This window comes from Rattus norvegicus, chromosome 2 (assembly GCF_021556685.1).
Source record: "Rattus norvegicus strain SHRSP/BbbUtx chromosome 2, alternate assembly SHRSP_T2T, whole genome shotgun sequence".
Taxonomy (NCBI): Eukaryota; Metazoa; Chordata; class Mammalia; order Rodentia; family Muridae; genus Rattus; species Rattus norvegicus.
In genome coordinates, this window is record NC_141535.1 from 241,713,118 (window position 1) to 241,727,682 (window position 14,565).

Sequence of the window (14,565 nt, forward strand, 5' to 3'; positions counted from 1 at the left end):
TATTGGTAGTTCTCAGATTTCTGATGAAATTGAAAACTAGTTATAGTCTCATAGCCAACCTAGGCTATTTAGCATTGAGAGATTATAGCTGAGAGGATAGTTTTCTGTTCATATCCAAGCTAAACCAGGACATAACAGATATGAAATTATAAGTTCTTTTAAATTAGAAGGGGTGGTAGAGAGCTTATGTATTTGACAAAAATGATGGCCTGGATCTTAGGTGTATATTGTACTTTATAAATTACAGAAATAGCTACATTTAGTTTATATTTGAGAGAAAAGTTTTCCTTTTGTTAGACAGAAAAGGTGAGAGCAGGTCCTCCTGACTGCTGGGCTGACAACAGGCTCGCCTGCTCACTGGTGCCTTGCAGGCTGCAGCGTGGGAGTCATAATTAATTTTACACAACATTGTCTGTCAATAAAATTAAAGATATATCCTTTTAAAGTTCTTTTGTATACCTAGTTATATAAATATGAAAAGGCAATATTCATACAAAACCTGAGAGTAAAAAAACAGGAAAATTGTCCCTTTTTTGTAGCCGTTTTTATGGTGTGGACTATAATCCCAAAATATTTGTGCACAAAGATGTAAATGAATGCACCAAGCATAGAAATTGTTTCAATTGCTCATTAAATAATATGAGGAAAGATTTGTAATGAAATTATTACATGTGCATGGTGAGCTACATATAATTAGCTAGACAACTTAACAAGGCATATAAAAGAAAATCACATGGCTGGCACGCATTTGCCAACTCTCATTTCACCTACTCCATTGTTAAATCTAATCTTTAATCTTAGAGCCCACCTGACTGTAGCGTTCGTAGCATCTGAAGGTTGACTGGGCTCTGCAATGGCCCTGTGCTGATCCTGCTCTCACTGCTTTTCTGCTCCTATTCACCACAGGACATTAGACTTCTGTTAAACAGTTCCCCCAGAATAGTTCCTCTGCAATGCTTCCTATACATCTCCTATATTCAATCTTTTTGACATTGACCCCAGTAATAATGTATAGCACAAGGTCACATGGGGTTGCTCAAAGCATATTCATAGCGGCTTTATTCACAATAGCCAAAAACTGGAAACAAACAAAGATGTCCCCCAACTGAAGACTGGATAAAGAAAATGTGATACATTTACACAGTGGAGCATCACTCAGCTGTTACAAGCATGACATCATGAAATTTACAGGCAAATGGATGAACCTAGGACATACACTGAGGGCACTAAGTCAGACCCAGGAATAAAACACGTGGTTGACATTCACTCATAAGTGGATATTTAGCTGTAGACTAAAAATTTAAAATTAACCCGGCCCACAGCAGCTCTCTACTCCCAGACCCCGTGGGAGAGAGACCTCACCGCCTGGTCAGGTGGGCACTCCTGAGGCTGAAGAGCGGAAGAGACCACAAACACTGCCCACCCCTGCCCACATCCCTGGCCCAAGAGGAAACTGTATAAGGCCTCTGGGTTCCCGTGGGGGAGGGCCCAGGAGCGGCAGGACCCCTGCGCCTGAGACACCGCCATAATCTGAAGGAACAGACCGGATAAACAGTTCTCTGTACCCAAATCCCGTGGGAGGGAGAGCTAAACCTTCAGAGAGGCAGACACGCCCGGGAAACCAGAAGAGACTGCACTCTGCACACATTACTGATTCCAGAGGAAAACACCAAACGCCATCTGGAACCCTGGTGCACTGAAGCTCCCGGAAATGGCGACACAAATCTTCCTGGTTGCTGCTGCCTCAGAGAGCTCGTGGGCAGCACCCCACGGGCAAACTTGAGCCTCGGGACCACAGGTAAGACCAACTTTTCTGCTGCAAGTGACCTGCCTGGTGAACTCAAGACACAGGCCCACAGGAACAGCTGAAGACCTGTAGAGAGGTAAAACTACACGCCCGAAAGCAGAACACTCTGTCCCCATAACAGGCTGAAAGAAAACAGGAAAACAGGTCTACAGCACTCCTGACACACAGGCTTATAGGGCAGTCTAGCCACTGTCAGAAATAGCAGAACAAAGTAACACTAGAGATAATCTGATGGTGAGAGGCAAGCGCAGGAACCCAAGCAACAGAAACCAAGACTACATGGCACCATCAGAGCCCAATTCTCCCATCAAAAAAAACATGGAATATCCAAACACACCAGAAAAGCAAGATCTAGTTTTTTTTTTTTTTTTTTTTTTTTTTTTTTTTTTTTTTGGTTCTTTTTTTTCGGAGCTGGGGACCGAACCCAGGGCCTTGCGCTTCCTAGGTAAGCGCTCTACCACTGAGCTAAATCCCCAGCCCCAAGATCTAGTTTCAAAATCATATTTGATCATGATGCTGGAGGACTTCAAGAAAGACGTGAAGAACTCCCTTAGAGAAACACAGGAAACATTAATAAACAAGTAGAAGCCTACAGAGAGGAATCGAAAAAAATGCCTGAAAGAATTCCAGGAAAACATAAATAAACGAGTAGAAGCCCATGGAGAGGAGACAAAAAATCCCTGAAAGAATTACAGGAAAAGACAATCAAACAGTTGAAGGAATTAAAAATGGAAATAGAAGCAATCAAGAAAGAACACATGGAAACAACCCTGGATATAGAAAACCAAAAGAAGAGACAAGGAGCTGTAGATACAAGCTTCACCAACAGAATACAAGAGATGGAAGAGAGAATCACAGGAGCAGAAGATACCATAGAAATCACTGACTCAACTGTCAAAGATAATGTAAAGCGGAAAAAGCTACTGGTACAAAACATACAGGAAATCCAGGACTCAATGAGAAGATCAAACCTAAGGATAATATGTATAGAAGAGAGTGAAGACTCCCAGCTCAAAGGACCAGTAAATATCTTCAACAAAATCATAGAAGAAAACTTCCCTAACCTAAAAAAAGAGATACCCATTGGCATACAAGAAGCCTACAGAACTCCAAATAGACTGGACCAGAAAAGAAACACCTCCTGTCACATAATAGTCAAAACACCAAATGCACAAAATAAAGAAAGAATATTAAAAGCAGTAAGGGAAAAAGGTCAAGTAACATATAAAGGCAGACCTATCAGAATTCACACCAGACTTTTCGCCAGAAATTATGAAGGCCAGAAGATCCTGGACTGATGTCATACAGACCCTAATAGAACAAAAATGCCAGCCCAGGTTACTGTATCCTGCAAAACTCTCAATTAACATAGATGGAGAAACCAAGATATTGCATGACAAAACCAAATTTACACAATATCTTTCTACAAATCCAGCACTACAAAGGATAATAAATGGTAAAGCCCAACATAAGGAGGCAAGCTATTTCTAGAAGAATCAAGAAACTAATCGTCTTGGCAACAAAACAAAGAGAAGAAAAGCACACAAACATAACCTCACATCGAAATATGAATATAACAGGAAGCAATAATCACTATTCCTTAATATCTCTCAACATCAATGGCCTCAACTCCCCAATAAAAAGGCATAGATTAACAAACTGGATACGCAACGAGGACCCTGCATTCTGCTGCCTACAGGAAACACAACTCAGAGACAAAGACAGACACTACCTCAGAGTGAAAGGCTGGAAAACAACTTTCCAAGCAAATGGTCGGAAGAAGCAAGCTGGAGTAGCCATTCTAATATCAAATAAAATCAATTTTCAACTAAAAGTCATCAAAAAAGATAAGGAAGGACACTTCATATTCATCAAAGGAAAAATCCACCAAGATGAACTCTCAATCCTAAATATCTATGCCCCAAATGCAAGGGCACCTACATACGTAAAAGAAACCTTACTAAAGCTCAAAACACACATTGCACCTCACACAATAATAGTAGGAGATTTCAACACCCCACTCTCATCAATGGACAGATCATGGAAACAGAAATTAAACAGAGATGTAGACAGACTAAGAGAAGTCATGAGCCAAATGGACTTAACAGATTTTATAGAACATTCTATCCTAAAGCAAAAGGATATACCTTCTTCTCAGCTCCTCATGGTACTTTCTCCTAAATTGACCATATAATTGGTCAAAAAACGGGCCTCAACAGGTACAGAAAGATAGAAATAATCCGATGCGTGCTATCGGACCACCACGGCATAAAACTGGTCTTCAATAACACTAAGGGAAGAATGCCCACATATACGTGGAAATTGAACAATGCTCTACTCAATGATAACCTGGTCAAGGAAGAAATAAAGAAAGAATTTAAAAACTTTTTAGAATTCAATGAAAATGAAGGTACAAGATACCCAAACTATGGGACACAATGAAAGCTGTGGTAAGAGAAAACTCATAGCGCTGAGTGCCTGCAGAAAGAAACAGGAAAGAGCATATGTCAGCAGCTTGACAGCACACCTAAAAGCTCTAGAACAAAAAGAAGCAAATACACCCAGGAGGAGTAGAAGGCAGGAAATAATCAAACTCAGAGCTGAAATCAACCAAGTAGAAACAAAAAGGACCATAGAAAGAATCAACAGAACCAAAAGTTGGTTCTTTGAGAAAATCAACAAGATAGATAAACCCTTAGCCAGACTAACGAGAGGACACAGAGAGTGTGTCCAAATTAAGAAAATCAGAAATGAAAAGGGAGACATAACTACAGATTCAGAAGAAATTCAAAAAATCATCAGATCTTACTATAAAAGCCTATATTCAACAAAACTTGAAAATCTTCAGGAAATGGACAATTTCCTAGACAGATACCAGGTACCGAAGTTAAATCAGGAACAGATAAACCAGTTAAACAACCCCATAACTCCTAAGGAAATAGAAGCAGTCATTAAAGGGCTCCCAACCAAAAAGAGCCCAGGTCAAGATGGGTTTAGTGCAGAATTCTATCAGACCTTCATAGAAGACCTCATACCAATATTATCCAAACTATTCCACAAAATTGAAACAGATGGAGCACTACTGAATTCCTTCTACGAAGCCACAATTACTCTTATACCTAAACCACACAAAGACCCAACAAAGAAAGAGAACTTCAGACCAATTTCCCTTATGAATATCGATGCAAAAATAATAAAATTCTGGCAAACCGAATCCAAGAACACATCAAAACAATCATCCACCATGATCAAGTAGGCTTCATCCCAGGCATGCAGGGATGGTTTAATATACGGAAAACCATCAACGTGATCCATTATATAAACAAACTGAAAGAACAGAACCACATGATCATTTCATTAGATGCTGAGAAAGCATTTGACAAAATTCAACACCCCTTCATGATAAAAGTCCTGGAAAGAATAGGAATTCAAGGCCCATACCTAAACATAGTAAAAGCCATATACAGCAAACCAGTTGCTAACATTAAACTAAATGGAGAGAAACTTGAAGCAATCCCACTAAAATCAGGCACTAGACAAGGCTGCCCACTCTCTCCCTACTTATTCAATATAGTTCTTGAAGTTCTAGCCAGAGCAATCAGACAACAAAAGGAGGTCAAGGGGATACAGATTGGAAAAGAAGAAGTCAAAATATCACTATTTGCAGATGATATGATAGTTTATTTAAGTGATCCCAAAAGTTTCACCAAAGAACTACTAACGCTGATAAACAACTTCAGCAAAGTGGCTGTGTATAAAATTAACTCAAATAAATCAGTAGCCTTCCTCTACACAAAAGAGAAACAAGCCGAGAAAGAAATTAGGGAAACAACACCCTTCATAATAGACCCAAATAATATAAAGTACCTCGGTGTGACTTTAACCAAGCAAGTAAAAGATTTGTACAATAAGAACTTCAAGACACTGAAGAAAGAAATTGAAGAAGACCTCAGAAGATGGAAACATCTCCTATGCTCATGGATTGGCAGGATTAATATAGTAAAAATGGCCATTTTACCAAAAGCAATCTACAGATTCAATGGAACCCCCATCAAAATACCAATCCAATTCTTCAAAGAGTTAGACAGAACAATTTGCAAATTCATCTGGAATAACAAAAAACCCAGGATAGCTAAAACTATCCTCAACAATAAAAGGACTTCAGGGGGAATCACTATCCCTGAACTCAAGCAGTATTACAGAGCAATAGTGATAAAAACTGCATGGTATTGGTACAGAGACAGACAGATAGACCAATGGAATAGAATTGAAGACCCAGAAATGAACCCACACACCTATGGTCACTTGATTTTTGACAAAGGAGCCAAAACCATCCAATGGAAAAAAGATAGCATTTTCAGCAAATGGTGCTGGTTCAACTGGAGGGCAACATGTAGAAGAATGCAGATCGATCCATGCTTATCACCCTGTACAAAGCTTAAGTCCAAGTGAATCAAGGACCTCCACATCAAACCAGACACACTCAAACTAATAGAAGAAAAGCTAGGGAAGCATCTGGAACACATGGGCACTGGAAAAAATTTCCTGAACAAAACACCAATGGCTTATGCTCTAAGATCAAGAATCAACAAATGGGATCTCATAAAACTGCAAAGCTTCTGTAAGGCAAAGGACACTGTGGTTAGGACAAAACGGCAACCAACAGATTGGGAAAAGATCTTTACCAATCCTACAACACATAGAGGCATTATATCCAAAATATACAAAGAACTCAAGAAGTTAGACTGCAGGGAGACAAATAACCCTATTAAAAATGGGGTTCAGAGCTAAACAAAGAATTCACAGCTGAGGAATGCCGAATGGCTGAGAAACAACTAAAGAAATGTTCAACATCTTTAGTCATAAGTGAAATGCAAATCAAAACAACCCTGAGATTTCACCTCACACCAGTGAGAATGGCTAAGATCAAAAACTCAGGTGACAGCAGATGCTGGCGAGGATGCGGAGAAAGAGGAACACTCCTCCATTGTTGGTGGGATTGCAGACAGGTAAAACCATTCTGTAAATCAGTCTGGAGGTTCCTCAGAAAATTGGACATTGAACTGCCTGAGGATCCAGCTATACCTCTCTTGGGCATACACCCAAAAGATGCCCCAACATATAAAAAAGACACGTGCTCCACTATGTTCATCGCAGCCTTATTTTTAATAGCCAGAAGCTGGAAAGAACCCAGATGCTCTTCAACAGAGGAATGGATACAGAAAATGTGGTACATCTACACAATGGAATATTACTCAGCTATCAAAAACAATGACTTTATGAAATTCGTAGGCAAATGGTTGGAACTGGAAAATATCATCATGAGTGAGGTAACCCAATCACAGAAAGACATACATGGTATGCACTCATTGATAAGTGGCTATTAGCCCAAATGCTTGAATTACCCTAGATGCCTAGAACAAATGAAACTCAAGACAGATGATCAAAATGTGAATGCTTCACTCCTTCTTTAAAAGGGGAACAAGAATACCCTTGGCAGGGAAGGGAGAGGCAAAGATTAAAACAGAGACTGAAGGAACACCCATTCAGAGCCTGCCCCACATGTGGCCCATACATATACAGCCACCCAATTAGACAAGATGGATGAAGCAAAGAAGTGCAGACCGACAGGAGCTGGATGTAGATCGCTCCTGAGAGACACAGCCAGAATACAGCAAATACAGAGGCGAATGCCAGCAGCAAACCACTGAACTGAGAATAGGACCCCCGTTGAAGGAATCAGAGAAAGAACTGGAAGAGCTTGAAGGGGCTCGAGACCCCATATGTACAACAATGCCAAGCAACCAGAGCTTCCAGGGACTAAGCCACTACCTAAAGACTATACATGGACTGACCCTGGACTCTGACCTCATAGGTAGCAATGAATATCCTAGTAAGAGCACCAGTGAAAGGGGAAGCCCTGGGTCCTGCTAAGACTGAACCCCCAGTGAACTAGATTGTTGGGGGGAGGGCGGCAATGGGGGGAGGGTGGGGAGGGGAACACCCATAAGGAAGGGGATGGGGGAGGGGGATGTTTGCCCGGAACCCAGGAAAGGGAATAACACTCGAAATGTATGTAAGAAATACTCAAGTTAATTAAAAAAAAGAAAAAAAAAGAAAAAAAAATTTAAAATTAAAACATAAAATCCTTTTATTGTCCACAGATCAGTAGAGGGTAAATAACAAGGAAGGCTTAAGGGGGAAGGGTACAAAACTCCTCCCAGAAAGAGGAAATAGAGCACACTTCACTGGTGGACTAGCAATAGGTGGGAAGGGAACAGAAGGAATCGGGAGATAAGGAGGGAGAAAATACTAGGAGAAAGGACTGGAATCTGGGGCCATTTTAGAGGCAAAGTGGAAACTAAGTGCAATGGAAGCTCCATGGAATCTGTAAGAGTAACTCTAGAAGAGATTTCTTGGAATGAGAGACATAGTCCTGAAATGGTCATCTCTATAACCAGGCAAGACCTCAAGTAGAGGGATTTGGGCAACAATGTAGCCACAAGATCACCAACCTACAGTTTGTCCTGTCCTCAGAGTGTGAGACTGGAGGCTATCAAAGTCCTGATCAAAGCATGATTCCCATTTCTTCATCTGTAATACCGTCCTAGTGCCTGATATCAAGCAAAGACCCTAAATAATGCTTTGCAATTCAAGGTTATTCCTGTGGTAGCCTTTGCAATGAATGAAATGCCAGAAATGAAATGATTTATCCAGGAGTAAATCAGGCAACAGGAGAGAAATTTTGACCATTGTAAAAAAAAAAAAAAAAAGAAGAAAAAACTAAAGCAAAAGAATAGAGATCACTAAATTAACTCACCAATTATCAAATATGTTGAAACGTTTATTTACTCATGTTTTATGCACGTGGAGGTACACATGTCTACATTGGGGCTTGTGCACATTTGTTAATGCCAGAGGACAAACTCTCACATCTTCTTCGTCAATACTGACCTTGTGTTTTGAGACAGGATCTCTCATTGGTCTGACTTTGACCAATGAGGTTAGACTGATTAGATAGCACGGCCCAGGGACCTGTGTGTTTCAGCTTCGCCTGGACTGGGATGCAGGTCTATATAAGTCAGCAGCCCAGACCTTCTAACCAGCCTATTAAAGATTTATTAATGTGTTTGGGGCATTGTAAAGGGTGGAGAAGTCAAGAGCTGATGTTTTCTTTCCAAAAGATACCTTATTGAGAATAAACGTTCACAGAAAGTGTAACTATAAATAAATGGGGGTGGTCTCATATTGTATTTTCAATGTGTACATTTTATCCATATATATGTCTAGTTTGAAGTAAGATTCTGGCCTTGAACTTCAATGCGCCATTTAAAATTATTTCTATCCTGCATAAATAAGTGTAGATAAATTTTAAGCCAGGTTTTATGAGGATTGGTCTCTCCATGGGCATAATAGGCTCTTAGCTGATAATGGAGTTTCCTCTGCAATATATTAAGTCTTTATGTATTATATAAAACTCTTTAATGAAGCATCTAAAATATAGTTATTGTAAGCAGAGTCTGGATAAATGTTTTCTTTGTTATAATTGGTCTAATTTTATACCATCATTATTAATGATTTCTTAAGCGTCCAATTCTTTCTCACACTTGATCTGAGAAATGAGCAATTTTTCTGGGCTATAAACATTTCTGTTGAATTATAACTGCACACATTATCTTAAGAGTGAACTTATCCTTAGGGTATAATCGCTCTTTGCAATTATAAATAATAGTAATTTTACCTTGGTTATTATAAACTGCAGGAAGTCCTGCATAATTATTGTGCCTCTTGACCTATAAACGTTGTCCAACTTGCTGTCCATTGTTGCCCATTTATTAGCAACGGCTTCCGTTTCCTTACTCCAGGCTTATTTATAATACACACTTATAGAGATAGGATTTAAAATAAAACATGTATGTTGTCCCATAATATAGAGACTTAATACTATAGTTTTAAAGGACTAAAAAGATGTCTATCAATGATGAATAAAACACTGAATCCTTAAAGAATAAATCTTTAGATATTCTAGGAAAATAAGTTTACTAAACTATATGGCTTATGATTATTTTGAAATCCGTTCACACAGAATGCATAGAAGACCCAGAAAGGAAATATTACTCTAATTCTATCTCTTCATAATAATTTGAAATTAAAATATAACTGCATCATTTTCCAAGTTCACTGAGGTTAGTGAGGTAATGCTTCTAAGATGGGAACCCACGTGTGACACTTTACTAGACGAATGTAACTTTTACTACATCTTAAATACTTATTATAACCACAGATAAGTGTAGCTCTCATTTTTTATCAAAGAAGCTTTCCTTTGCAGCAGACTTAAATTTTCATAGAAAATAATGACGGATCAAAATGCAAAGAACAAATTTTAGTTGGATGCCCAGCATCTCCTGATATTTCAATCTCTTCTTACTTAGCTAAGAATAGCTTAGAAAGATTTTATATTTTGAAAATAGCCCTTATTATTCTAAATAATGGCACTAGGACAGAAAACATTACACATGAATAATTTACTGGGAAATGTGTGAAAAGATGGCAAGGCATTTTTGGTTGAAGGTTGGTTGGTTGTTTGGTTGTTTGGTTGTTTGGTTGTTTGGTTGTTTTGTTTTGTTTTTGTTTGGTTTTGGTTTTGTGCAAGGAGATGACTCAGCATATTACTTACTGCCCTTCAAGTAGACCCAGGTTTGGTTCCCAGAATGATGAAAACCATCAGTACTCCATTTACACGGTATCCCACAATTCCCTCCTGTGTCTGATCTAAATGGCCTCATCCATGTGTGTGGTGGCACGTATGCACACACATTCATGTGCATATGCATAAATTAGTTAAACTCTTTAAAATATCTAAATTTCACTTTCAAGTATTTTATTTAAAAAAATAGAACAGTCGTTGCCAACGAGAATTGGAAGGTAACTCGTTTTACATTAACTGTCTAATGACATCAACAAGAAGGCTAAGCAAAACGCTAACCATCTCTATGCGAAACCAACAGTATTCTGTCAATCTTCTCGGGACAGGAGGTGTTATCATTCTGAGGAAAAGAACATCCTAAAATCTGGATATTAATTCTCTTTCTGTTTCTGTGAGAGACTTGCCAACTCAAAGGTGAGGCTACAAAAATTTCAGGATCTAGGGAAAGCATGTCCTGAGCTTTGCTAATCTTTCAAAACTCCTCAGAGTAAAATGAGAGCTGAGATCCCAAAGAAGACCGAACACCACAGACTTTCTCCGAGGACCCTCAGGGACACACGCTGGCTGGAATGGGGCACTTTGGATACAGCACGGGCAACGAGGAAAGTCCTGCTAGGAACCAATATGTCCTCCTATGTAAAAGTAAAGGGAGTCTCCAACACAGAGGAGCTTCCCAGCTTGCATAGCAACATCACTGTGTCTTCTTTTCAGAAGACGGTGGCTATTACAAAATATAAAGCATGAGGCAGAAACGAACTGCCAGAAAAATAAAATTGAGAGATGCTAGAGAAATAAGATAAGCTGTACGTGTGTAGTTATACAAAATGGATTGTCCACTGAACAAGAGAGATCTGCATAGGTGACTATAACTTTAAAAGTAGTGAATTGAGTAGAGGTCGGGGCATGAAATTCGAGACCCAAGTCAACTCTCTAAAGCCTATCCGCGTACATAAAACCCACTGCTATTAAATAACGCATGCTTTCTTGGGTCTAAGTTAGTAACCCTTCCTAACGCATTATATGTTGGGTTCCAAGGAAATTTAAGTTTCTAAATGTAGCAATGAAAACGAGATCCTTTGATTATATAGAATAAAACTGAAATTAACAAGTTTGTTCTTCGTGGTAGCTATACAAATTCAGTTATCTAAATAATGTCTCAGCAAAAGGATGAAAATAAATCACAATTGTACAGTCTCAAAGTCTGATTTGTAAAAATAGAACATAAATAATGTATATATAATAGTAGCCATGTACTTTTAAAATGGACTTTAATAAAGCCCACATTTCTTAATTAAGATACTCTACACTAAATTAGTGTATAAAATGAATTTAAAATATTTAGCACACAGATGTGTTTCGAAGAGTGCTGAAATCTATGTTGAATTAGATACCAATACATACTCTGTTATTACATCAAAGAAGAAAACATACTTGTTATTGCTGCATATGTTTAAAATGTCTTGAAAAGCATCTAATAATATTGACTTTACAACTATGACAGTGAGGTTGACTCGCCTTTATAAAACGTATGTTTGTATTTTTATTGGTTCATATATGTGCCCTTATATGGACAAAATGTGTATATAGTCTGACATATGCTCATCATATGTCTCTCTATATCATATGCTTATGGATATATATATACAGATGTATGTGTATATATGTATACACACATATGTATGTATATATATGTGTGTGTATATGTGTATACATATAGAGAGACAGACAGGCAGGCAGACAGACAGACAGACAGGCAGGCAGGCAGGCAGGCAGGCAGGCAGGCAGAGCGACTGCTCAACAGCAGGAAAGATCTTACTGCCTATGTGCTGTGCAAACATGAGGACCTGAGTCTGACCCAGCACCCACGTAAAAACCAGGTGCAGAGCCCTGTGCTGGGAGTTGTAGCACTGGAAAAATGAGTTCTGGGTTCCAGTGAAAGGCTCAGTTTAAAAACTTAATAAACAATCCACAATATTGGAAACAAGTTATTGTGATTCTGGGGTTGTCTCTCTATCTCTCTGTCTCTCTGTCTCCATGTCTCTCTGTCTCCCTGTCTCTCTGTCTCCCTGTCTCCCTGTCTTCCTTTCTCCCTCTCTGTATCCCTTTCTTTCTCTCTCCCTCTCTCCCTCTCTCCCTCTCTTCCTCTCCCTCCTTCCCCTCCTCTCTCCTTTCTCTCTCTCTCTCTCTCTCTCTCTCTCTCTCTCTCTTTCTCTCTCTCTCTCTCTCTCTCTCTCCCCCCTCCTCTCTCTCTTTCTCTTTGGTGTGTGTGTGTGTGTGCGTGTGTGTGTGCGTGTGTGCATGCACATGCACATCTTTGTTTTGCTTTGATATTTTTGTGGCATCTTGTTGGTTGGTTTCTATGTTTTGTTTCTATTTTTAGAATGTAGACAGGCACACACACACACACACACACAGAGAGAGAGAGAGAGAGAGAGAGAGAGAGAGAGAGAGAGAGAGGACATGAATTTAAATAGATAGTTGGAGAGGACCTAGAAGGAGGAATTTTCAAATATATAGTATATGGATGAAAATATAATGTATGAAAAATTAATCAATTATACATAAATAATCTCTGGAGACTGTAAAAAATACCTGAATTTGGCTTTCATTCCTCATGTACAATTGGCAAGCATCCTCATGCAAATTCTTTATCCACACACCTGATCACCAAACATTTTTTAACATAACACCAGAGCATGAAAACAAAGCATGATTCTTTACATCTTTTCTTTAAAAGAATAATAAATTAATCACTTTTTCTCTGAAATTATCGCACTAGAAAGAAACGCATATTTCTTCACCAATCTAAATGGTAGTCAGTACCCATTTGGTTTGAACCCAGGACTAGGGACCCAGGTGCATATTTTACTTATGAAAGCAGACCTGGCCTCCAAGTTCTCCCATCCTCCCTCAGTCCCTACCAGGAGTACCCTACCCACAACCCTGCCCAGGGGATGGGCTGCCCTTCCCCACAAGGTTGCTCTGTACATAATCCAGACATTGTGCTGTCTTTCTCCTTCCCTCCATCTGTCCCTCCTTCCCTCTCCCCTCCCTTTTCCTTTCCTCCTCTGCTCTCCGTTTCCTTTCCTCCTCTCTTGACTCCCCTGGCCTCAATCCTTGGAGCCAGTAGACTCAACAGAGAGTAGCTTCCCAAAAAACTTGCCCTTAATATAATCCAATCTGGCTTCAATTGGCTCACTTCACTGACAGAGAAATGAGCTATCCATTATGACACACTAACTGCCTGCAGTAAGATTTGAATTACCACAATTATCCAACAGAGTGCCTAGAAGAGTATAAACGCAGCCAAGTGTGAATCTAGTCCTGCCCTCTTCTCCACCTATGGGCAAAACATGAAGATGCTCTTCTCTAATATACCACGTCTTCCTGTCTCGAGTTTCACAGATAACTGAACCCCAGTCCTATGCAAACATTCTGGAAAAATAAATGGCAAATTTCCCATAGTAGGAAGAAGCACGCTGCAACATATTTTAGGTTGGTATAACTCTAATCTAAATTCATACAACCTAATTTATCCATTTTCCAGAAAATCCAAATAAGTATTTTATACATTACATTAGTAAAGATAGTATGGAAATTTTATGTTTATATTTCATACATTTAATTGAAATAGAATCACATCACTTTTATCCCTTTCTTTCCCTCCTTTCTTGGAACCCACCACACTCATTATGATAATCCCTTTTGCATTTATATAACACAATACATATTTTACACATAGTGTGCATGATACAGATGTGTGACATGTGTTTATAATTTATATGTGTGTGTACATAAACATATCCTGCCAAGTCAATTTTTGTTGCCCATATGCAGGTGCTTTCAAAGGAAATAATGGTACTGTGTACTGGACAAGTATAAAGAAGGCTCATCCCTTGGCCACATTAACTCTCTTCACCCCCAGTAATCCTTCATTCTCAGTAGTTCCATTTCTTATTTTTTAAGAACTTCATACATGGCTATAGTATTTATATAATTTTTCTGGTCCTCTTACAACTCCTATGAACCTTCACTCAAGTTTGGTTTAGAA

General features: G+C 39.0%; 1 long non-coding RNA gene across 3 annotated transcripts in view; it reads right to left on the bottom strand.

The window, feature by feature from the left end:
* The window catches only part of LOC108350139 (uncharacterized), a 68,943-nt gene that overhangs the window by 48,125 nt on the left and 6,253 nt on the right, over positions 1-14,565 (bottom strand). The window lies entirely within an intron of this gene.